At 48.0% G+C, this 22,546-nt stretch overlaps 1 long non-coding RNA gene across 1 annotated transcript in view; it reads left to right on the top strand.

Annotated features, from left to right (window-relative positions):
- The window catches only part of LOC122462941, a 131,687-nt gene extending 114,722 nt beyond the window's left edge, over positions 1-16,965 (top strand). Inside the window, exon 3 of the long non-coding RNA XR_006285838.1 lies at positions 14,991-16,965. This is a non-coding gene — a long non-coding RNA (uncharacterized LOC122462941). The remainder of the gene's footprint in view (positions 1-14,990) is intronic.
- Positions 16,966-22,546: the final 5,581 nt, after the last annotated feature.

Here is a 22,546-nt window from a genome sequence, read left to right as displayed (position 1 = left end):
ACCCCTGCGTGGGGCAGCTGCCATTGATACTGTGGGGGAAATGGCTGGAGAGCTCAGAGGGTCACTGTCATGCTGTCTCAGCCACTAAAGGGTTATCAGGGAGGGAGGCCCTCCACCTCCTCAGCTAGAGCTGATCGTGACCCTGCAGCAGCTGGGGAGATAAAAGGGCTGCAGGTCAGAAGGGAGGGTGAGGAACCACTGAAAGTAGGGTCCTGGGAATCTGCTCAGGTAGCTCCAGAAGAAGAGGATCACAGAAAATGAGTCTGAGCAACAGCCTACTAGAGAGGTGTGGTAGGTAGAATAAGCCTAGGGATTGGGAGAAACTGCCTCCATCCGCTTCATGCAGTGTCCCTGGAGTGGATGGAGCAGGGTTCCCTTACGAACCCTGGCCCTGCAGAGGGGTTAGCAAAGCCTATGGAGCAAAGAGGGCTAAACCTCAAGAGGCTGCAGACCGCAAGCCCTTCACTAGGTTTACCAGCATCCTGACTCACTAGGCTCTTTACTCCCCCAGAAGGGAGAGGTTATTCATGACCTGGCTGGAGGGTTGGTGTCGTCATGCGGAACTGCCAGACACAGAGCTAAGTAGTGATTGGCCAAACGAAAAGGGGAAACCGGGGCAGACTTGCCATAATGCCCACTCAACTGCAATCAGTGCCAGTGGTGAAAGCAGACCTGGGCAGTCGCCCTCTTTGTGGCCATGCATGACTTAATGAGTGCGGCTCAGAACGGAGAGCTGCCTGCTGCACCTAGCAGCAGGCTCTGGTTGGCACCCTGTTCAGGGGATGCAGAGTTAAGAATAAAAGAGTGGATTTGTTTAACAGAAGCTCTCCTTGTGCTAGCTCGGAGAACAGCACGACTCCCGCCCCTGCTGCCATGCAGCACCAGTGTTAGCAAAATGGTGGGAGAGACAGAAAACAACTAGGCTAGCGAAGACGAGGGTTACAATTCAACCAAAACCAGGTAGGAAATTTGAGGTGTTTGAGGCTGAATGGAATTGCTTGTGTTGGAATATGCCTAGCCCTCTGGGGCTATCACCTCTACTCCTCTGAAAAGTGCTGTAGGATCTTTAATATTGATAAGGGTTCAGGATCTGGTTTTACATCCCACCCATGAAATGGATTTCAAAAATACACCAGCTACTGTTGCCACTGCTGCTGGGGGCTCTCATTTGGCAGAGAACTGACAGGCTGGGAATGGAGTTGGCCTGGGGGAACATTTTCCGAAGGGCCTTAAAAAGAAAAGGAGTACTAGTGGCACCTTAGAGACTAACCAATTTATTTGAGGATAAGCTTTCGTGAGCTAAATTGGTTAGTCTCTAAGGTGCCACAAGTACTCCTTTTCTTTTTACGAATACAGACTAACACGGCTGCTACTCTGAAACATGAAGGGCCTTAGTGACTTAGCACCTAAAGTCTCATTTTCAAAAGTGATGTAGGCACTTAGGAGCCCACGTCTCACTGAAAGTCAATGGGACTTGGCTTCTAAGACACTTAGGCGCTCTTGAAAATTTTACCCCTGGTCACTTGGGAGATATTTGTTTTCTATGGGGTTCACTGCTTTGCATGACAGTGGAGCAGGGTAAGTCAAGCTGGATGGGTTACATTGGCAAGAACAGATACAAGGTGGGGAGGTAATATCTTTTATTGGACCAACTTCTGTCAGTGAGAGAGACAAGCTTTTGAGCCACATGGAGCTCTTTTTCAGGTCTGTGAAAGGCACTCCTAGAATCACAGCTACATGCAAGGTGGAACAGATTGTTTAGCATAAGCAGTTAGCGCATATTGTAAGGGACCATTCACGGTAGAGTGGCCCATTAACACCTCTGCGGTCATAGGACAAAGAGAGGGTTAGTGGGTTACGGATTGTTGTAATAAACCATAAATCCAGTGTGTCTGTTCGGTCCATGATTTTCAGTGTCTAGCAGAGTCATGAATTTCAGCCCCCAGGCTTGACTTTTGAAAGTGCTGTGCAGGTTTCCTTTGAGGCTGAGGACTGAGAGGTCAGACATAGAGTGATCTCGTTGTGATCACTCTACTCGCTGTAGCTCACGAAAGCTCATGCTCAAATAAATTGGTTAGTCTCTAAGGTGCCACAAGTCCTCCTTTTCTTTTTGCAAATACAGACTAACACGGCTGTTACTCTGAAACCTGTTGTGAAAAGTGTTCACCCGCAGGTGATAACAGGGTGTCTTTGTCTTTTTATCATTTTCCTGTGTGAGTTCATTTGCGAGCCTGGTGACTGTCTGGTTTCACCCATGTAATTGTTGTTGGAGCATTTAGTGCTCCGAAGAGAAAGTCTTGAAAGGTGTGTTGTGGGGGATGTTGATCACTGTAGCTGTGCAGATATGGCTCCAAGTTTTGCATCTGTTCTGGCAGGGTCTGATGCTGCCTTGAGTTGGTGGGTCCTGGTCTGTGGGGAGCTTGCTTCTGACGATGAGCTTGGAGAGATTCGGAGGTTGTTTGAAGGCCAGGAGTGCCTCTGCTCTCTGCTTTCTGCCTCTTCAGAAAAGATTTCTTTAATGGATTTTTCAGCTAAACCTGCTTAAATGTTTTGCTGGATCAGGACTGCAACTTGCAGAGTTGAGCCCTTAGTATGTACATGGGGAAACTTTAATAATGGGCTTGTAACAGGGTGACTTTCCTGTGGGCTGGAGGGCCTGGGGCTAAGCCAGCCCAGGATGAGCCCCACCTGAGCAGGATCAGGTGACTTCCCCTATGAAGAGTAGCTGCAAGCTGCTGTGGGGGAGGGGGTGAAGATGCTCAGGGAGAATAGAGCAGGAGGAGGGTCCCAGAGTCTGGGCTCCAACCTGAGTCTGCATGTCTACACAGCAATTTGGAGCCCTGCGAGATGACCCGGATCAGCTGTGGTTGTGCCGCAGGTCTTTTATTTCAGTATAGACGTCCCTTAAGGCTCCTGCTAGCCTGCTAATGCAGGAGAGATGTTGAGCAGCAAGGGAAAGAGGACAAAAACTCTCCAGACAGGGAGGCCTGTGAGAAGGAAGAGAAATGCTTGTTTGTGGATCTTTAATTTGGGACTTTGAGTTTCGTTTTGAGTTATTTTCTGTGAATAATCTCAGAGCCCAGAAAGGGTATTTCCACATCCGAAGAGCCCATGGAGTCTGTGTAAGGAGCCTCTCAAGGGAGAAATTATAAGCAGGGCACCGCAGAGACACACCTGGCCACAAAGGGGTGCACAGGAGGCAGCCAGCTCTGTTTACAGGGCTCTTCGGTCTAGCAGAGGAAGGTCTAACCCCAGGAGTGAGTGGCTGGAAGTTGAAGCTAGACAAATTCAGGCTGGAAGTAAGGTGCACATTTTGAACAGTGAGGGTTGTTAACCACTGGAACAACTGATCAAGGAATGGTGGATTCTCCATCGCTGACAACTTTTAAATGCAGATTGGATGTCTGTCTGAAAGATCTGCTCGAGGGGGCAGTTCTCTGGCCTGTGGGATGCACTAAGTCAGATGAGGTGATCACAGTGGTCCCTTCTGGCCTTGGAATGAGCCTCTGCCTGATCCTGCAAGATGCTGAGCTCTTCTGACCGGTGCTGAGGCGCCCCAACTCGCAGTGACTTTGCTGGGAGGTGAGGGTGCGCGGCCCCACTCACAAGAACTGAACATCTTTCAGGCTTCAGACTCGGAGACCCGTGCGGAGAAAGAAACAGCCCTGAAGAGCTAGCTGGTATCTGCCCTGTGCCAGGCCCAGGTTGGTACGTCCGCCCACAGAGCCTGCGGGACGAAGGCTGCTGCCCTTGGTCATGTAGCATTTTGCATGATAAGACCTGGGTGTTGCTTATAATGGAGCTCAGCATAATTGATGGGCGCTGTCAGCAGTGGTGCAGTTACAGAAACTGCCTTACAGGGAGATTTACTGCCTCTGGAAAGAAGCCCAAACTCAAAAGCCTATAATTGTTTTAATAGCAAATTAGAGCAATGGAGGATGTGTTCCTCTGGTAGGGCCTCCTGTGCCACTGCCCTGGGCAACAAGACAGGCTAGCATGGAGGTAGCCGAGATCTCACCACCCAGACAGCTTTGCAACGGCATTTATTAATGATCCGTCATTCATCTATGATGACACCCAGCAGGAGAAGAATAGTCAAGGGTTAAACACGTGCTGCCCGTCTTCCTTGGCCTCAGGCTGGTTAGTGAGGTGTGGGCCTGATGCAGAGGTTATTGGTGAAATCCCACGGCTGTCTGTGTTATGCAGCAGGTAATTGTATTGGTCCCTCACTTCTGGCCTTAACATCCATGAGTCTGAGCTTCACTTCATGGGTCTGATCTTGCTTCTGTGGAAGTCTATGAGAGCAGCAGGTGAGCAGCACTTCTTAATATAGGGCCAGATATGTGGGCTCCTACAGGTGGATTTAGATTGGTAACGTTAGGTAATCCAGTTTGAAAATATTTCTCCATGGCTCCTCTGTACAATGGGGACAGTGCTGCTAGCAGGGAGGCCAGAACAGGGGGTCCAAGGGGCCATGGCCCCATTACTTTTTACTGGCCATAAGGGCAAGCAATGTGGGGAGGGGGTGGAGAGGAGAGAGCGGGGGATGGGGCCTTTGGAGGAAGGGGCGGTGCAAGGGTGGGCCTCAGGGAAAAGTATGGGGTCTCGGGGGAAAGGGTGATGTGAGAGTGGAGCCTTGGGGGAAGGGGGTTGGGCCACGGTTCAGGCGCCGGTGGGCCCCCTCCTCCCCCCTCGACTTTTAGGGAGCTTTCGTCACTCCTGACTGCTAGCTTACTTCACAGGGGGGGGGTGAGACCTAATTGATGTTGGTAAAGGACTTTGAGTTCCTCAGATTAAAAGCACTGCCTAAAGGCAAAGTATTCCTATTAGCTGCACGTGAGTAGGCCAGTTCCCTAGCTGGTGCAAATCATTGGAGCGCTGTTAACCTCAGGGGAGCTATGCTGGTTTGCAGGTACAGGCTTTCCCTTATGGCTGGGCATCAGCAAGTGGTGTAAAGGAGAGAAGAATTTTGCCCTGGTCTAGACCGCTTTAAAGTGCCCCCTTCGTCCTGCACGTCAGCTTTGGCTGACCCAGCAAGGCTGCTCACCATGGCCTGGGTGCTCAGGCAGTATGGAAGAGTGCAGGTCAGCAGTGGGCAGAAGAGCTCTGGGGAAAGGCACTCGGAGTGAACCTCACACTAGCTGGTTTCAGGGCACGTTCATACTCTGACTCTCTGTACTTTCTTGCACCCAGGGAAATGATCAGGCCACATACAGCATTGTCTAACAACTGCCAGATCTTGCTTCCATTGAAATCAACAGCAAAACTGCCTCTGAAGTGCAAGAGACACAAGGTGGGGGAGGGAATATCTTGTATTGGCCCAGCTTCTGCTGGTGCGAGAGGCACGCTTTAGGGTGCAAGATCAGGCCCGCAGACAGGGAGGAATAGAGGGACAACACGGCTAGCATTGGCTTTACCCAAGATGCTCCTGGGTGTCTACAGTAGAATTCCTTCGATACCAGTATACCAAAGCAGAGGGCGAAACTCATGTTGTGTCAGCAGCCTCTCTCTCGAATCCATCTGTTCATACTCCTGTACCATCCACTGGTAACTCAAAGAACTCTGCTAGCTGGAAATCCAGACTCGGCTCCTGTGTCTTCAAACGGCTCGAGGTGCAAGCAGAATCTCAGTTCGGACTTCTCCTGAATTAATCCTAGGCAATCTTTTTTCCCCTTGGGTGTTCTATATCATTAGCTAGTAGGGATGAGCTTGGCTGCTTAAGCTTACTAGCGATTTCCAGTGTAAGAGCTTGGTTATCCTGCTACCTCCTGAGCCAGTGGCGATTGCTGCTCCATTAGTCACCTGCAAAGCTTTCGGGGATGACGTGGTGGAAATTGGAGGAGCTGGAGAGGAACTGCCTACTCCCCAAAGTGCAAGCGACGGAAAAGGTTGCTGACACAGAAGCTTTGTGTTCTTAGAAACATATTCCAGTGCCATATCCTGCAGTTCATTGGCCTTTCCATGTCAAGATGATATTAACTACTGCGTTGAACTCACAATCTCAGGCGCACATGTGGTATTTCTCCTGCTTAAAGATAATGAGGGGCAGCCTTCTGAATTTTCTGTGGCAACTCCTGTTTAGGGATGGGCCTCCTGGCTCTGGTGAGACTTGCTGTGTGCGCTGCCGTACCCAGGCGTGTCTGTATTTGGGTGGGTAGGGAGGCAAGTAGGTTGCTGACTATACCATTGTTCTGCTCTGTAGCTTCCACTGTATTACAGACTGTATAGCCCTGCCCGGGACCCTGGGTAGGTACTCCAGTGACTGACCTGTACTGCTACGGCTTCATTGCCTTTATTGTTGGAGCTAGTTAGATCAAATCTGGCGTGGATATGTCTACACATGCTGCTGTCACACCTCTGATTGCACTGTACATGTACCCTAAAATGCAAGTGCCCATCCAACCCAGCTTCATAATGACCAAAAATTACCATCTGGCAGCTGGTCAGCAGCCTGCATGAAATGAGTTTGGTGATTTCAGGCCTTATCACGACTGACATGAGCATTAATTGGCAGACTTGCTGACAGCTTCACCCAAAGACTGAGGGCCAAACTGTGTTTGTGTAAACCACTGGCACTCATTAGGGGAAATGGGGGCAGTGAATCCCCCTCCTCCCTTGGGTTTTTGCATTTCCTCAAAGTTCCAGAGGCCATGGATCCGGGGGGCCATGGTTCGACCACTTCTGAGCAGTGGTCCTGTGCTAAATCAGTACAGCTGCTGCCGGAGCAGTCTGGAACATCGCTCTAGCTGCATGGTTACACCACCACTGAAATCTGCCCCAGCTGCCCCTTCATTTGGACAGGGGGCAGCCAGGCCAAATTTCAGTGAATGGCATTGCGACCTGACTGAAACTTGGCTGAGCCCCTCCACGGCAGGACCAAATGATGTGTCAGCTTGGCTTAGGGGAGTGTGTTACTGTACAGTGGAGCACCGGGAAGTCCCGCTAGAAGTCAACTCCTGGCAGCACCTCCTCATGCATTGTGTATAGGAGACTCCCCAGCCGAGGGAGACCCAAGGTCCTTGCAGGAGCGGAAGCAGACAAGTGGGGACAAGAATAAGGTCCCTAGTGAGTTGTGGGAGGGGGAGAACTAGAATTTGCCCTCCCCACATCAAAGAAATATCTGAATCGGTACCACTAGTGTAAATGGGAGCAGTTCCACTGACTTCAATTCCATTTTGCCTCTATTCAGAGTCATGGACTCCAGCTTTCAGTGTGACTGAGCAATCTTCTCTCTCATCAGATTGGTGGCCCAGGACAGAACTGAGGCCCATGCAGTGTGGTATACAGGGAACTCTAACCCCTGCTAAAAGATGCTGTTTCTACTCTGTGGCTAAAGGGAGGACTTCAGGGCCAGGCCTTCAAAAGTGCTTATAGCACCCAGCAGCTCCCACTGGGAACAATGGAGGATCGCACCTTGCCTGCTTCCCCTCCATTGACCCTAGTAGGAACTGCTGAGTGGCTGGGTACTTCTGAAGATCAAGCCCTCATTTCCACTGCTTTTAAACGAGTACCTTTCATGAGCACTGAATGCACATGAATATTTAAATACTTAAAAGTAAGCACTGCCCAGCTACCCTAGTTGGGAGTTAAAAAATATAAGTAGCGTTTTTCTATTAATTGTAAAACTCCCATGGGCGGCGCATGAACCCCCCCTTCGGGGAGGAACCCCCCCCACCCTTTCTGTCTGAGACCCTGCCCCTTCCTCCCCCCTTGCCCACCAGCTGGCCCAAGCCGCCACCAGCCAGCCCAAGCTCTGGCCTGACCCACCCCAGGCTGTTGACCAGCCAAGCCCCAAGCTCTAGGCCACCAGCCAGAGCTGAGTCCCTGCCATCTTCGGGGGAATGAGGGTGGAGTCTTGGGGCAGAGCGTGGGCATGGCCATGGCCTGGGTTAGGGGATTCTTAGCCTCTCCTGGCCTATTATACCTGCCACTGATGAACATTCCTCGTCATACCTAGCATGAAGTGATGCAGTGAGCTGTAGCTCACGAAAGCTTATGCTCTAATAAATTTGTTAGTCTCTAAGGTGCCACAAGTACTCCTTTTCTTTATACCTAGCTTGGTTTTGGTCCAGATTGGAAGCAGAAAATACTAAGTGAGAATCACAGAAAGGGCTGTTCCCAATGTATTTTCAGCCCAGACCAATCCAGTAAGAGCTGGAAATCTCACATAAAATCCCTTGTTAGTTTTCTAGATCAACTTCTAGATCAAAAAGCTTCAGGATAAACATCGAAACCACATAAACGTATCACTCTGCCCATCACTAGTGCTAATGAAATCCTTACAATTACCAACTGTATCTACTGATGTTTCTCAGGCCTTGTCTACATTGCAAGTTTGTGTGCAGTAAAGCAGCTTTCTGCTCTATAACTCCTGAGGCGCACACCCTGCCACACCACTTAGTGAGCAGAAACTGCGCCGTTACAGCACTGTAAAAACACCACCCCGATGAGAGGCGTAGAGCTTTCTGCGCTGGGGGTACAGTGCCGTGGTGCCAGTGTAGACACCCTGGTCCATCACAGCACTGTGACTGGCCTCCGAGAGGTGTCCCACAATGCCTGTTCTCGCCTCTCTGGTCATCGGTTTGAACTCTACTGCCCTGCCCTCAGGTGACCAACCGTCATCCTACCCTGTAAATTCCTTGGGAATTTTGAAAGTCCCCTTCCTGTTTGCTCGGTGATGCGTGCAGTGGTGTCAGCGCATCTTTCCAGGTGGCCATGCCTGCTCCACGCACCGGGCGATCCCCCGTTTGGAGCAATGCCGAGCTGCTGGACCTCGTCAGCATTTAGGAAGAGGAGGCTGTCCAGTCCCAGCTGCGCCCCAGCCGTAGGAATTATGATACCTATGGACAGATTTCACAATCCATGACAGAAAGGGGCCATGACCAGGACACACTGCAGTGCCGGGTCAGAGTGAAGGAGCTGCGGAACGCCTACCCACAAGGCATGGAAGGCAAACTGCTGCTCCGCAAGCTGCCTGTTCTACAAAGAGTTGGATGCTATACTTGGTGTCTATGCCACCTTCACTGCAAAGGCCACTGTGGATACTTCGGTGGCTCGTATGCCAGTTGAGAGTGGACTGAGCTAGGAGGAGGAAATCTTGGACGAGGATGTGGAGGGGGAAGGGGGACCCAGAGGCAGAAGACAATTCGGGGGTCAGAGATGCATGCAGCCAGGAGCTCTTCTCTACTGTGGAGGAGGCTAGCCAGTCACAGCTGTCAGAGCTTGGTGAGGTGCAAACAGGAGAGGAGGCACCTGGTAACTCTCATGGAGATACTGGGCAATCCGCTGCTGCAGGTTCTTTGGCAGAGCTGTTTTGTTTCTTGCCCCATTAAGGATAACTTTCCCGCTCCAATCTGCCGTCACTGGAGGGGGAGGGGGGCATTGCTGTACACAGGCGAGCCGCATATGGGCCAGGGAAGAAGCTGCAGTCTTGGAGAAGACCCTCCCTTGATTCCCTGCTCACCCTCAGCAGCGAGATATCTTCCATAATGAACATAGCCTGTGGAAAATGTGGGGACAGGAATGATTGTAAGCCCCCTCCCCCCCCACAGCGCTGGCTTTCCCCAAGAGCCACATGCCCAGTGTACAGTACGGTCCTGAAACACTGATTTCCCCTGCTCCTGAGGTTACTCACCATTTTGGGGGTCTTGTGGCTCATGTGTGCTTGCCTGGGGTCAGCCAGTTAGTGCCAGGTATGAGAATAGTGGCTGTGTTTTAAATTGCTGAATCAGTGGTCTGTGTGTTGCAAACAATACTGCTTCTGTAAAATGTTGCATTTTGGCTTCACAGATCTGACCTTTAGAGCCCAGCCTCCCTCTTTGTTATCGCTGGCTGAATGGCTGCGCAGAATTAGAAAGCAGCCACGAAGAACTTAAGAGGACTTTCTGCGTGATGTCATGATGCACTCCGTGACCGAAAACCAAGAATTGAAGGAGTGGCGGGACAGCAAGAACAGGGACTGAAAAGAGAATGCGGCGTGCCAGAACGAAGCTACTCTTAAATGTTATGGAGCACCATGCGGACACGCTCGAGGTGCTACTAGCACTGCAAACCGAGCAGCTCCACGCCCGCCCTCCCCTGCAGCCACTGTCGCAAAACTCTTTCCCATGCGCCCCTCAGTCACCGCCAACACGCTCTTATCAACTTCCTGGCTCCAGTCTGTACCCGCTGCATTCCACTCCTGCCCCATCACAGTCCAGCCCTGCGGACTCCCAGTACCCAAGTACTGCACTCAACATCTGTCCTTCTGCAGTTTAGCACTGCAGAAGTACAGTACCCACTGCACTGTACTCCAAAGGAGAAGGTTGGATATGATCCCTGGACATACACAAATATTTAATCATCCCAGGACCCGACCTCCTCATGGGACCCTCCCTTCCCCCACCCCCCTCAGTGATGATGTGGGTTTTTTTGTTTGTCTCTCTCCTCTGGTTGTTGTTTTTAATAAAAGAATTGTTTTGGTTTGAAAGCCATCTTTATTCTATTAATTGAAAGCAAACAGAGCCCTGCAAAGCAACAGGCAATTTTCTTAAACCTTCATAGTGCATCGTCTGCACCAATCGCAATCACCTCCTAGCATTACAAGCACTGCACTCCCGAGCATAGCAACAAATATCAGTGGCTTTCACCTTCAAATTGCTGCCTCAAGGCATCCCTGATCCTTATGGCCCTGCACTGCACCCCTCTAATAGCCCTGGTCTCTGGCTGTTCAAATTCAGCCTCCAGGCACTGAGCCTCAGCGGTCCAGCCCTGAGTGAAGCTTTCACCCTTCCCTTCACAAATATTATAGAGCGTACAGCATGTGGCTATAAGCATAGGAATATTTTCATTGGCCAGGTCAGCCTCCCATATAGGCAGCACCAGCGGGCCTTTAAATGGCCAAAAGCACACTTAACAGTCATTCTGCACTTGCTCAGCCTGTTGTTGAACCACTCATTGCTGCTGTCAAGGTGCCCCATGTATGGCTTCATAATCCACGTCATTAAGTGGTAAGAAGAGTCTCCCAGGATCACAATGGGCATTTCGACTTCCCCTATGGTGATCTTCTGTTCAGGAAAGAAAGCCCCAGCTTACAGCTTCCTGAACAGGCCAGTGTTCCAAAAGATGTGTGTGTTATGCACCTTTCTGGACCTGCGTTAATGTCTGTGAAACACCCATGGTGATCCACAAGCACCTGGAGAATAACGTACTCAATGGCTAGGTGGTCTGGTGCCAGAATTGGAATATGTGTGCCATCTATCGCCACTCCACATTTAGGGAAGGCCATTTGTACAAAGTGATCACAATCTTATGCACATTGCCCAGAGTCATGGTCTTTCGGAGCAGGATGTGATTAATGGCCCTGCACACTTCCATCAATACGAGTCCAACCGTCGACTTTCCTGCTCTAAACTGGTTAGCGACCGATCGGTAGCAGTCTGGAGTAGCCAGATTCCACAGTGCAATTGCCATGCGCTTCTCCAGCGGCAGGGCAGCTCTCATTCTCATGTCCTTGCGCCTCAGGGCTGGGGTGAGTTCATCACACAGTCCTATGAATGAATGTGGCTTTCCTCATCTGAAAGTTCTGCGGCTACTGCTCGTCATCCCAGACGTGCATGAAGATGTGATCCCACCACTCAGTGCTTGTTTCCCAAGTCCAAAAGCGGTGTTCCCCTGTGGTCAGCACCTCTGTGAATGCCACAAGCAATCTCGTGTCGTAGCTAGTACGCGTGGCGAGATCAATGTCGCACTCCTCTTGCCTTTGGGATTTAAGGAATAAGTCCACTGCCACTTGTGATGTGTTAGTCAGAGCGAGCAGCATACTGGTCAGCAGTTCAGGATCCATTCCTGCAGACCGAAGAGACAGAGCACTCAGTACACAAACCGTTGAAAGATGAAGCCAAATGTGGATGGAAGCACATGGATTGTTGGGCTGCGAAGCAATGCGTCACAGGGCATTAGGACAGGGCCCAGGATGCCCCGCAACCTTTCCACAACTCTTAGTGGCAGAAGAGGAAGAGATGCTCTGTGGGATAGCAGCCCAGACTGCACCGCTTTGAATACAGCTGCAAGAGCTGCAAGTGTGATCACGCTATTGTGCAGGCAGCTGACGGTATGAACACACAACAGTGGTTTCCCTTCAGCGGTCTCTGAGCGGTGCTGTAACTGCCAGCACTGTAACTCTGCCAGTGTAGACATATTTCTCAGAATCAACGTTTGATTATTGTTATCGGGCAATGTATAAGGAGGATATAAGTCACCAGGGTATTTAATATAAGCAGATTGAACCAGATCCAAACTGTTTTCCCCTAAATTTTGAGAAAGACTTGGGTCTGAATTTTGTGTCTTGGGCTTCTCTGAACACTCCCAAATTTGGAATCCAAGCGGCTCCAAGTTTTGTCCAGATGCTATCACAGCTCCATCTCTAGTACCCCGAATGCCAGAGAGCATGACAAGTTTAGTGGCAACAACCACCCTGGACTGGGACACCTACCAACAATTCAGTGAACTGTAATAAAAAGGAGTCCATTTACTTTGATCTCTCCGGTTTTATCATTTGTAAACATCTCTTAATTGGCTGTCAGGCCCAGATCCTTATCGTCTTTCAGTCTAATTTCCCCTCTTCGATACATTTCCTCTGCTATAAAAATACCCATCACCCATCCCTGTCAGCACAGATTAAATCTAACGCTCTTTCTTTCAGCTCCTTTCTCCAGTGAGGTTGTAAAGCTGTCAGCTCCACAGTTGACAAGAGCCAGGCCGCCTTCCTTCCCTTTGTCTCCTGAAGGAGGGAAATATTGAGGTGTCATTGGCTGGATGGCTGCTTTGGAAGTCAACAGACCTCAAACCGATCCATTGATCTGAGGCTGTAAGAGTGGAGGAGGGAAGAATTTCCACTCTGAGCAGCTGTGACATTCCTGGCACAAGGAGGCCAAGCACACCCCTCCTTCCCAAATGGCATCTTCGGGGCCCCGCATCCCCTGCCCTGGCTATCAACAAGCTTAATGCTCCTCAATTGTCTGCATGCCAACACTGCAGCCTTAGGAGAGGGGAGCTGACAACGTCAAGGGCTTCGGAGAAGGCTGAATGTCAGCACAGCAGGGCAGCTGCTGCTGCTGCAGCCATCTGAAGCCCCCAGCCACTTGCATAAATAAGATGTCTAAACAGCCTTCGGCACTTGAAGACACTGGCTGATTAGGCAAGAGCGGACAGAACTAGAGGGCACAACAACAGCCCTGTTCAAAGGGGAGGTGGGTCCCCAGCCTGAGAGCCAAATGACACCTATTGAACCTTAAGATGTAGCCCTTAAGTGCTGGATGAACATTACTAGAGTACGTAATGCCTGCATATAGGTAAATGGTTAGTAGAGAAGGTGTTGGTAGATGGTGCTCATGACTATGTAGCCTAGTTCCTGGGTTTTGTAGGGCCAGTAAAGCTGTCACTGTGCACTGCAAATAGCTCCTTTTGAGTAGACCCCTGCATCAGTTGTTACCGGTGCGGAAAGCCTGTCTTAGTGTTTGTAGTACTGCTGCCCTCAAACAATAAGCAATTTCCCTTCGTCTGTTAAAGAAGCCACAAGGGTCACGCGTTTCCACACATGACAAATGAAACCAATATTTTCAGCTGGGAACAAGGTAAATGTCCTGAGCACGTGTGTGTGTCACCCCTGTAACAGGCTGCGGTAAATTAGGGAACAGTTTAGGCAGCTGTCAGGTTTGTAAAGTAAAGGTGCGGTACACAGAAAACAAAAACATCCCAGTATCAGGCTGGGAGAACATGACTAAGGCTACGTCTTCACTAGAATTGCAGCAGCTGCTCTGCTGTTGCACTTCAGTTTAGATACTCACTGCGCCGACAGGAGGCAGTCTCCCGTCGCTGTAGTTAATCCACCTCCCCGGGAAGCAGTAGCTAGGTCAACAGATGAATTCTACTATTGACCTAGAGCTGTCCACACTGGGGGTTATGTTGGCTTCATTACATCACTCAGGGGTGTGGATTTTTCACACCCTAGAGCAAAGTCGCTGGGTCGACCAAACTCTTCAGTGTAGACCTGGCCTTAAGTGTCTTTATTTGTGATAAACAAGGGTACTGTGGTGTGTAGGAGTGGTCCTGGGTCTCCTAGCAAATTGCCAGCATGTGGCTCCTAGAGGAACAGATCTTGGGTAACTCCGGACATAGAATACAATAAAGCTGTTGGTGTTTTCGTGTAACTTGTGACATTAGGCAAAGGGGCCTAACAATACATTTAATGCACTGTTAGGGCTCCATTAAATGTTGATCAAGCCTAAAGAAATGATGTGACCAAAACTGAGGGAAGAAAGTGCTTATTTTGTTAGCATGTATTTTGACCTCATTGGTTGACTTGTGATAAGAGCTCTCAGAAGCAAGGTCTTAGTAAATAGCTCATTGCAGCTTAATTTGTGTCATGAGGACAGTATTAAGGAATGAGGTTTCCCATCGCCTAAGACTTTTTGAGAATTTAAAAACTTCTCCCATCCCAAATTGGGATGAAAGGTGGATTGGTTCCGTTGAAATGCTTTGTTTTGCTAGCTTTGAAGCCTTTTGTTTTGATTTTGACCTTTTTTTAAAAAAAGTTAATTTATAATAAAAATGTTAAATTTCTAAACAAAAAAGGTTGTCTTGGTGGAAATAATGGACCTTTTTAAAAAAGGGGGGGGGATATTTTAACCATTTCAAAACTCTTTTCAAAAGTTTTTGGGAATAAGAAATTTGTGAAAGCCAACCCTTTTCCAAGAACAGTGTTGGTTTTGACAAATTAGTATTGTTCCTACAAAAAAAGCTTTGAAAAATTCCCAACCACCTCAAGACAGTATTTCAAGTCTTCACTAATTTATTTTTATTCACATTACTCTAGAACCTAGAGACACCAATCAGGGATCAGGTATGAAGTGCTTTACCACATATAATATACATTAGTGCTTGCTGGAGCTGGTTGGGATATATGGAGGGTCCTGACTGACAGTGCTCTCCTCTCTCTCTCTTATCTCCAGGCTATGCGGGAAGCATCTTCACCCTGAAGGAGACTGCTCCTCCCCCAGATGTCTCCTGCCCTTCAGAGCTACCAGCTGGCACAGTTCTTCAGGGTGTGTCTCCTTTATGTTCTTCTGTGACTTAGCTGTGAGGAACCTGCACTCCCCCTACAGAGTCAGGGATGGTCTGCACCTGTACAGTACCACCCTACCATCATTCTGGGGCAATGTCCTAGCCTCTGCTCAATGCACAAGGGGACGGGATAGGTGGCCACATAATAGATCATAGGTTTTGCTTATTAACATGCCTGAGGGGCCCATGACCACAATACCTGGGCATCACACAGTGGGTGCTATGCCGCTGTCTGTGAGATGGCATGCCCTCATTTATGGGCTCAGTCATGGTCAGCTGAAGGGTTTGAAGAGTATTAGCCACCCACTGGCATTGCTTCTCTCTCTTCTGCTCTGGCAGTTCTTTCACCCTGCTCCTTCTCGCTCTACATTTATCTTCACTTTGCCTGACAAAAAGCTGTTTTTAATAATGTATCGCGCAAGGCTGTTTATATACTTTTACAACATCAGTTATTTTAGCCTGCTGCTTGTGCACTTTGTTAATAATGTTTGTTCTGGTTTAATTTTTCATGTGAAGTTAGTGCTGGTGGAAGGTGTTTGCCCCCATCCACAGAGTAGGTGCAGCAGGACAAGCCCCACCATCGCACACACAGACACGACCTTGCTAAACCTGGGCAACACCCTGAGCAGATCCGCTGCTAGGGTGAGATCAGCCTCCATGGCCTATTCACTTCTGGATGGCCAGCTGTGTTGCAGGCACCTGCTTGCTGGGAATTGGACCAACAAAATCATTTCCCCTAGTCAGCCATCAACCCCTAACAGTTTTCTCTTGCTATTCAGATTGGGCAGATCTGAATCAGCAGCCTAGAACTGAAAACCTATATAACCCTTTAGTCCCCTGAATGAACATCTGAGACTTGAGCCCAAGCCATCCTGCAATTAGAGATGAAAAACACCCCTATATCAACAAGCCACATGGGTTTATTTTCTTTTGATGGGGAGGGTGGTTGGATTAAATCAGGTAAAATGTAATTCAGCATCCCAAATTTATGTAGATGAGTACATGAAATTAACACCAGTAGGTTGCCATGTTGTTGTCACTGCTGTTCTGTATTCGACACTGACTGGGTTCTCTGGCCTGTGGAAGATATTATCTCTGCTCTAAGGCATTCTGACAAGTGAGGATGGTCTGGTGGTTAAGCCCTGGAACTTAAAGTGAGTTCAATTCTCAGCCCTGCCAGAGACTCCCTGTATGATAAATGAGACTGTCACTTAACCTACCTGCTCAGTGAAAATAATGATTCTTCCTTTCTCTCCCACCATTTGTCTGTCCTATTGATTAGACTGTAATCTCTTTTGGGGTACAAAATGTCCCTTACTGTGTATCTATACCATGCCTAGCACCAGGAAACCATGATCTTGGTCAGGGTGCTATTGTGAGCAAGGACGGGGTATTTAGAGCTTATTGAGAATTTTTCAGTGAAAGTCTCTTCATTGGAAAGGCTCCTCGGGTGCAGGATAGGCTGGCTGAGAATAAAACCAGCCCACCCCAGAGCAGGCAAGAGCATGGTAGATAGAGCACCTGGCATGTGGGACACCAGGTTTTAGTCTCAGACTCAGGCAGGTTGGGCACTTGAACCTGGGTCTCCCATGAACTGGGGGAGTGCCCTGATCGCTGGGCTGTTGGTTACTGGGGGGAAGGAGCACTTTCATTGTGACCAGATATAAACATTAAGTAATTCAACAACATCCCTGTGAAATAGTTAAGTAAGCATCATTATCAGAGCTGGTGGGGAAATGACTCTCTTTTTTCGTCATGAGAATTGTGACAAAAAGGAAAATATTTTTTCTCAAAATACTTTAGGTTGTTATTGAAAAACAAATGTTCCATTTTCCCAGCACTCCCTCCCCACTTTTTACAGTAATGTACTTTCAATGGAAATGTCCCTGTTAGTCATTTTCTGTTTATATAAAAAAACACTGCAGCAGTCAAAAATCTTTTGTCTATAGTTATTCCCCACATTTTATAAATGGCAAACTCAGGCACAGGGAGGCAAAGGCCTATACTCTCTGAGTTCCCCGTTGTGAGCTGCCTCCATTGTAGGGTACCAAACGTGAGAAACTTTTGAATATTTTGACCTTAGTGACTTGCATCAACGCACAGAATGAGTCAATACCTGAGCCAAGAGTTGAGGCCAGGCATGAGTTGCCTGCACTAACCACAAGACAAAACAACAGTTTGGGTCCTTTAGCATTTCCAGCCTATCGTCCTACTTGTTTAAATCAAATTTAGTGTTGGTGAAAATGACCAGGATTAACAATTCTGGAAACTGAAGTTTCGTCTATCCACAGGCTGCATAAGCTACCCCGTCCTATCCACCCAATGTGTCTCAACCCTTAGCCTCTCTGATGAAGCAGACAAACAAACTGTCAATTAGTACCATTTGTGATGGTGGGGAGGGGTCTGGGAGGTGGACACCTTTTAATTAGAACCAGAATGAACATGAAACTCCCAAGCTCATGAATAGCCATCAGATGGTATTGACTTACCATCACTCCTAATGGGGGCAAGATTCTAACTGGTGACTGGAGGTGAAAGGTTCCACATTCCATGAACAGTCCCTTGAATTTGTCAGTCCAACAGAGAAAGATTCCTTTAACTGAGCTGTTTCTTTCCCTGAGACTTTGCCAAGCTCTAACTTCTGGCAACAGTCGTACCATTCCCAGTCACTACACCACTAATCCTCAACAGTAATCACTTTGTGAATGAATAAATAAATTACCAAGAGGGCAGTCCTACACCTGCTCAAAAACTTATGTCAGCTGTAGAGTGCAGTTGTTATACAGCAGGGGTTGGGAATTTCCAAGAGGAAGAAAAAAAAATCCAACCCTAAATGAGGTAAATTAACTTTAAACTAAGTGGTTCTGGAACAGTTTGTATAGTGGGGGTGCTGAGAGCCATTGAACCAAGCTGTAAACCCTGTATATAATGGAAACCTCTTCAAGCCAGGGGGTGTAGCAGCACCCCCAAACCCCAAGTTCCAGAACCTATGACTAAGGGTGTCTTCACAGGGCAGGAGGTGGGTTCTAGCCTGGTATTAACTAACACATGGTAACTGTCACAGTGTAAACTACTAATGAAGACAAGGCTGAAGGGTGAGTGAAAGTGCTTTTGAATCGAATCAAACCCAAGATTTGAGCTTAAGTCCTTGTTTTCAGACAAAGGCGATTCTTTGTTTTCTGTCCTTCTGTCAATAAAAATGTACCCCTTGGACTCATCACTGGATGAGTCTCATGTGATTGCTGGAGCAGAATATCGCTCCTCTGATGCCATCTCATTAGTTTCCATCATTATTTTGTGCTCTGTCCTGAGCTAAATGCTGTGGGCCAGTGTGAAGGTGAAATGGGAAAGGCGGGCCCGAGTTCTCAGCTCCACCCGTTCTCCTCCATCCCCTTTGGGTTAGTTGCATCCATGATAGTACCGAGTTGGTGAGACTTACAACTTGACATTAGTTGTGAAGTCAGGAAATATTGTTGTGAGCCAAACTGAGGTTGGAAAAGCCTACTTTAAAAAGCTGCTTCCCAAGGAATCAAAAGCAGCAGTTGAAATTTGACTAGCGGCTCTGTATCCTCCCACTTCAAAGGTGGGCTGGGCCAGGCGGATTGGGTGACTGAGAGCACCCTGGCCTCGTGGTGATGGGCTTGTTAGGGTGTTTTGTGTTTTTTTAATTATTCCTGGGCAAAATGACACATTATTCAGCAATACAGGCAGAGAGGCCACTGGGGGCAGCAGCAGTGTCCAACAGACTAATTCTGGGTGGAGATAGGGTTTACACTAGCATGGAGTTATGTACATCATAGTTTGAACTTGGAGCACAACTTCCTGCTCTGTGACCTAGCCAGACTCGTCTGGTCCCACCTCAGTTAGGCCATCGTGTGGCAACAAGAGCAAAATACACTCTGGTTGGGTGCACAGAGAACTAGACTGGGCAGTTGGGAGACCTAGATTCTATTCCCAACACTGAGCTATTGTGCAAGCTTGGGCAAGTTACATCACCTATGACTTAGGGTGGCTGCTGACACATCCCCGGAATACAGGAGAGCCTCTTGGTTGCATGATACCCGACAAAACCATGATCTGGTATTATGTCCATACCAGCCAGGGACAAACTTTACAACAACAGGACTGTCTGGCTTGAAGCTGGACAAATGGCCTGCCTACCTCTGCTGCCCCTCCTACCTTTTATCTATTTAGATTGCATAAGATCTTTGGGGCAAGGACTGTTTCTTATTTTGTGTTTGCACAGTGCTTAGTAGGATGGGGCCCTAATGTCTTGTGAGGTCCCTAGGCGGTACCATATTGTAAGTAATAATGTGTCTGCATTTTGAGGCAGGTTTGGACAGAACTCCTAGAGGAGGCAGGGACAATTCCCACACCTGTTCTCAAGACAATAGCGATAATACTGCTGTCTCAGAGAATTCAGTTATATTCTTTGGGCCCTGCTTCTCTCTTCTTTACAACTGGAAAGGAAATAGGTACAATTTCTGCTTTAGATGCAATTAAAAACCTGACTGAAGTCTTGATTTGCCCTCCTATGTGGTCATCTGTGCCTTGGCTTTTATTGAGAAAAGGCCAGGGAAGGCTCAGCACGTCTCCCACTCCCATAGTGAAAGGCAGCCGTTAAAGTGATGACACAGAATGAATTTGCTCTTTAGGTTAATCCACACACCCTCATAGTTTCATACCACTGAGAATTAACAAGATGAAAATTCCCATTCTGCTACTCTGCTAGCAGTAATGGGGGATATTTCTGTAGTTTACAGATAATACAGCGTGTCCACTGCTGGCCAGAGGTTTGATTACACAATACACCTTATTTAAACACCAGACTTGGCTTCAATCTCATCCTCTGTGTTACAAAAAAATGAAAGGTGCTAAAATTCACGTGGAACAGCTGATCTTTTTATTGTTGATGTGCCAAGCTTTGGAATGCATGAGTGTGGGTTGCCAGTCAGTTAGAATAATAATACTTTGGACTTCTTTAGTGCCTTTCGCCAGAGCATCACATTCGCCCGAGCATCTATTCCTGCTTAACTCCACGTGTGGATGCTCTTGTTCCAGAACAAGAGTGCCTTATTCCCACTCCACCACCTCCCAAGGAGCCTTGCTGCCTTTTCAGCTCTGGTTTGTAGCCCCACGTTCACGCTCTGCTCCTCCTTTCTACTACAGCTGCAAACTACTTCCCAAGCTCAACTAAGGGGCAACCCTTTGTCAGACAGCAGTGCTTCATGGGCTTTGGCGTACACAAAGACCCAGGATCTAATGACCTAGATATTGTATCCATGGGCATTACAGAAAATGCTGAAGTGCACAGCTAGTAACAATAATTTCTCACACTCGCATTGGTGCGGTGACCCAATACTCGTTAGAGTCAATGTGAGCCTTTCCGATGACTTCGGCAGACTTTGGATCAGTCCCCATGTGCAGCGTACCATCAGTTATATAACTATGTCCGGTCTAAAAAACAACAAGGAGTCCGGTGGCACCTTAGAGACTAACATTTATTTGGGCATAAGCTTTCTTGGGCTAGAACCCACTTCATCAGATGCATGGAGTGAAAATTACAGATGCAGGCATTATTATACTGACACATGAAGAGAAGGGAGTTACCTCACAAGTGGAGAACTAGTTCTGACAGGGCCAATTTGATCAGGGTAGATGTAGTCCACTCCCAATAATAGATGAGGAGGTGTCAATTCCAGGAGAGGCAAAGCTGCTTTTGTAATGTCCAGTCTATTGCCCAGCTGATTAAAAGATTAATGTCTAGGAAAGAAACTCCCCTAGTTAGACTTTCATTAGCCACTGGGCACATCTCTTCAGATCCAAAAACAGCCTCTTCGGAGGGACACTGTCTGTGTACTTTTAAGTCAGAAAGGTAATGGAGTTAAATTATCAGTGGCTATTTAAATACAGACAAGATCTAAGCCATTTCTGAATTGCAAGTTAGTCTCCTGTGGAAATGACTTTTTCTGCCCTGAATCCCTCATTTTTTATTATGCTACATTGCCCTCGGGGCTTTTGCAGTCCCACACCACTTGACCTATTGACTCTGTTATCTCCATCTCAGAACAAACAAGAACCATTTTATTCCCACCAGCAAACTGTCATTCACATCAGCAGCTTCTGCTGGAAGTTCTCGGGTTGTTTTTCTGTGACTGCTTTCCTGTCCCAGTGGGATCTGTGCCTCCCGCGAGGTGGGGAATATAGACATAATAAATCTATTCTTCTTAATGCTTTCAAACTGCTGCTTTTCCTTAAAGTGGCAGGGCAGATTTATGGCAAATTTGTTCCAAATGGATTTATTTTCTTCTCTTCCCAGATACCTTTCAGTCAGTCATAGAGATAAATGGGAAGGCACAAGTGAATGCAACATCAGATAATAGACTGATTGGTCAGTTGCAGTAATGACAATTAAGATAGCTCCTAAGCAACATCTTGCTTTAGTCCCTTCCTCTAAAGTTGGCTGGTGAGAGGGAAATAATTGTACACACCAGTTCCAACCTTAGCCAGAAAGCAAATCTTCTAGCACTGGCTCATTTAATCAATCCCAAATGGATTTACAGTATGTTAATTGCCCTCCCAGCTCAATAAACAACTCATTTTCAGGTTAGATGTGCAGTTTTGCAGTAGGAGTGTTGGAAAATCATCAGCTAACCCAATTGAATGACTGAACTAAGCGTCTCGGGGTATGTCTTCTCTGAAAAGTTAGCTCAGGCTCTTTCCAGACTGTCACCTTATGTCCACTCACAATGTCTCACCTGAGTTCATTGGTGCTTTCAGCCAGGCTTGCTGGCCTGTCTGGGGCTATAGGCTAGAACTCGGGTGCTGCTTTTACTCGGGCTGGTAACCCACCCGCTTTGCAGTGAAGATGCATGAAAATTATTCGAGTGCTGATTGTCCTCCAGTGCTGTCCCACAATTCTCCCTGTGTGCCTAGAAGGACAGACAGGTTCTCCCACAATTCACTGGGAAAGAAGAATAGAACAGTTCGGCTTATGGCAGCACAAAGCTCTGTGGGATATGCCCCCCAAAATCCTAGCACCACACAAGGGTGAGCAAAGTACCAGTGAGGACATAGTAACTCGAGTAGGGCTTTGCAGTATGGCTGCTTACACCCAGGCTAGGCTATCCCAGGTGCTCAGACCCAGGTTAACTCTGCAGTGAAGACATTAGTGACATTGGGGCTTGAATGGTGAGTCATGAGTGTGCATCCAGTCCTCAAGTGTCTAAATGCACTGGGCCCGATCCTCAACTGCAGTAAACTAGTGTAGCTCCACTGAAGGAGCTGACTAGTTTGGCTTGTTAATTTCCTCATATTGGGCTGCAATATAATGCATCATGGTTGACACAACCTGACATCACAGTCGCAGTGCATCACCTTGGCTTAAGCGTTTGAGTGAAAAGGCCCCTATGGCTTCAGCTGGGTTTCTGGATGTAGCCCAAAT

The sequence above is a fragment of the Chelonia mydas genome, chromosome 14 (genome assembly GCF_015237465.2).
Source record: "Chelonia mydas isolate rCheMyd1 chromosome 14, rCheMyd1.pri.v2, whole genome shotgun sequence".
Taxonomy (NCBI): domain Eukaryota; kingdom Metazoa; phylum Chordata; order Testudines; family Cheloniidae; genus Chelonia; species Chelonia mydas.
Note: the sequence above shows the minus strand (reverse complement) of the source record. Positions and strands in the feature narration are given on the sequence as shown.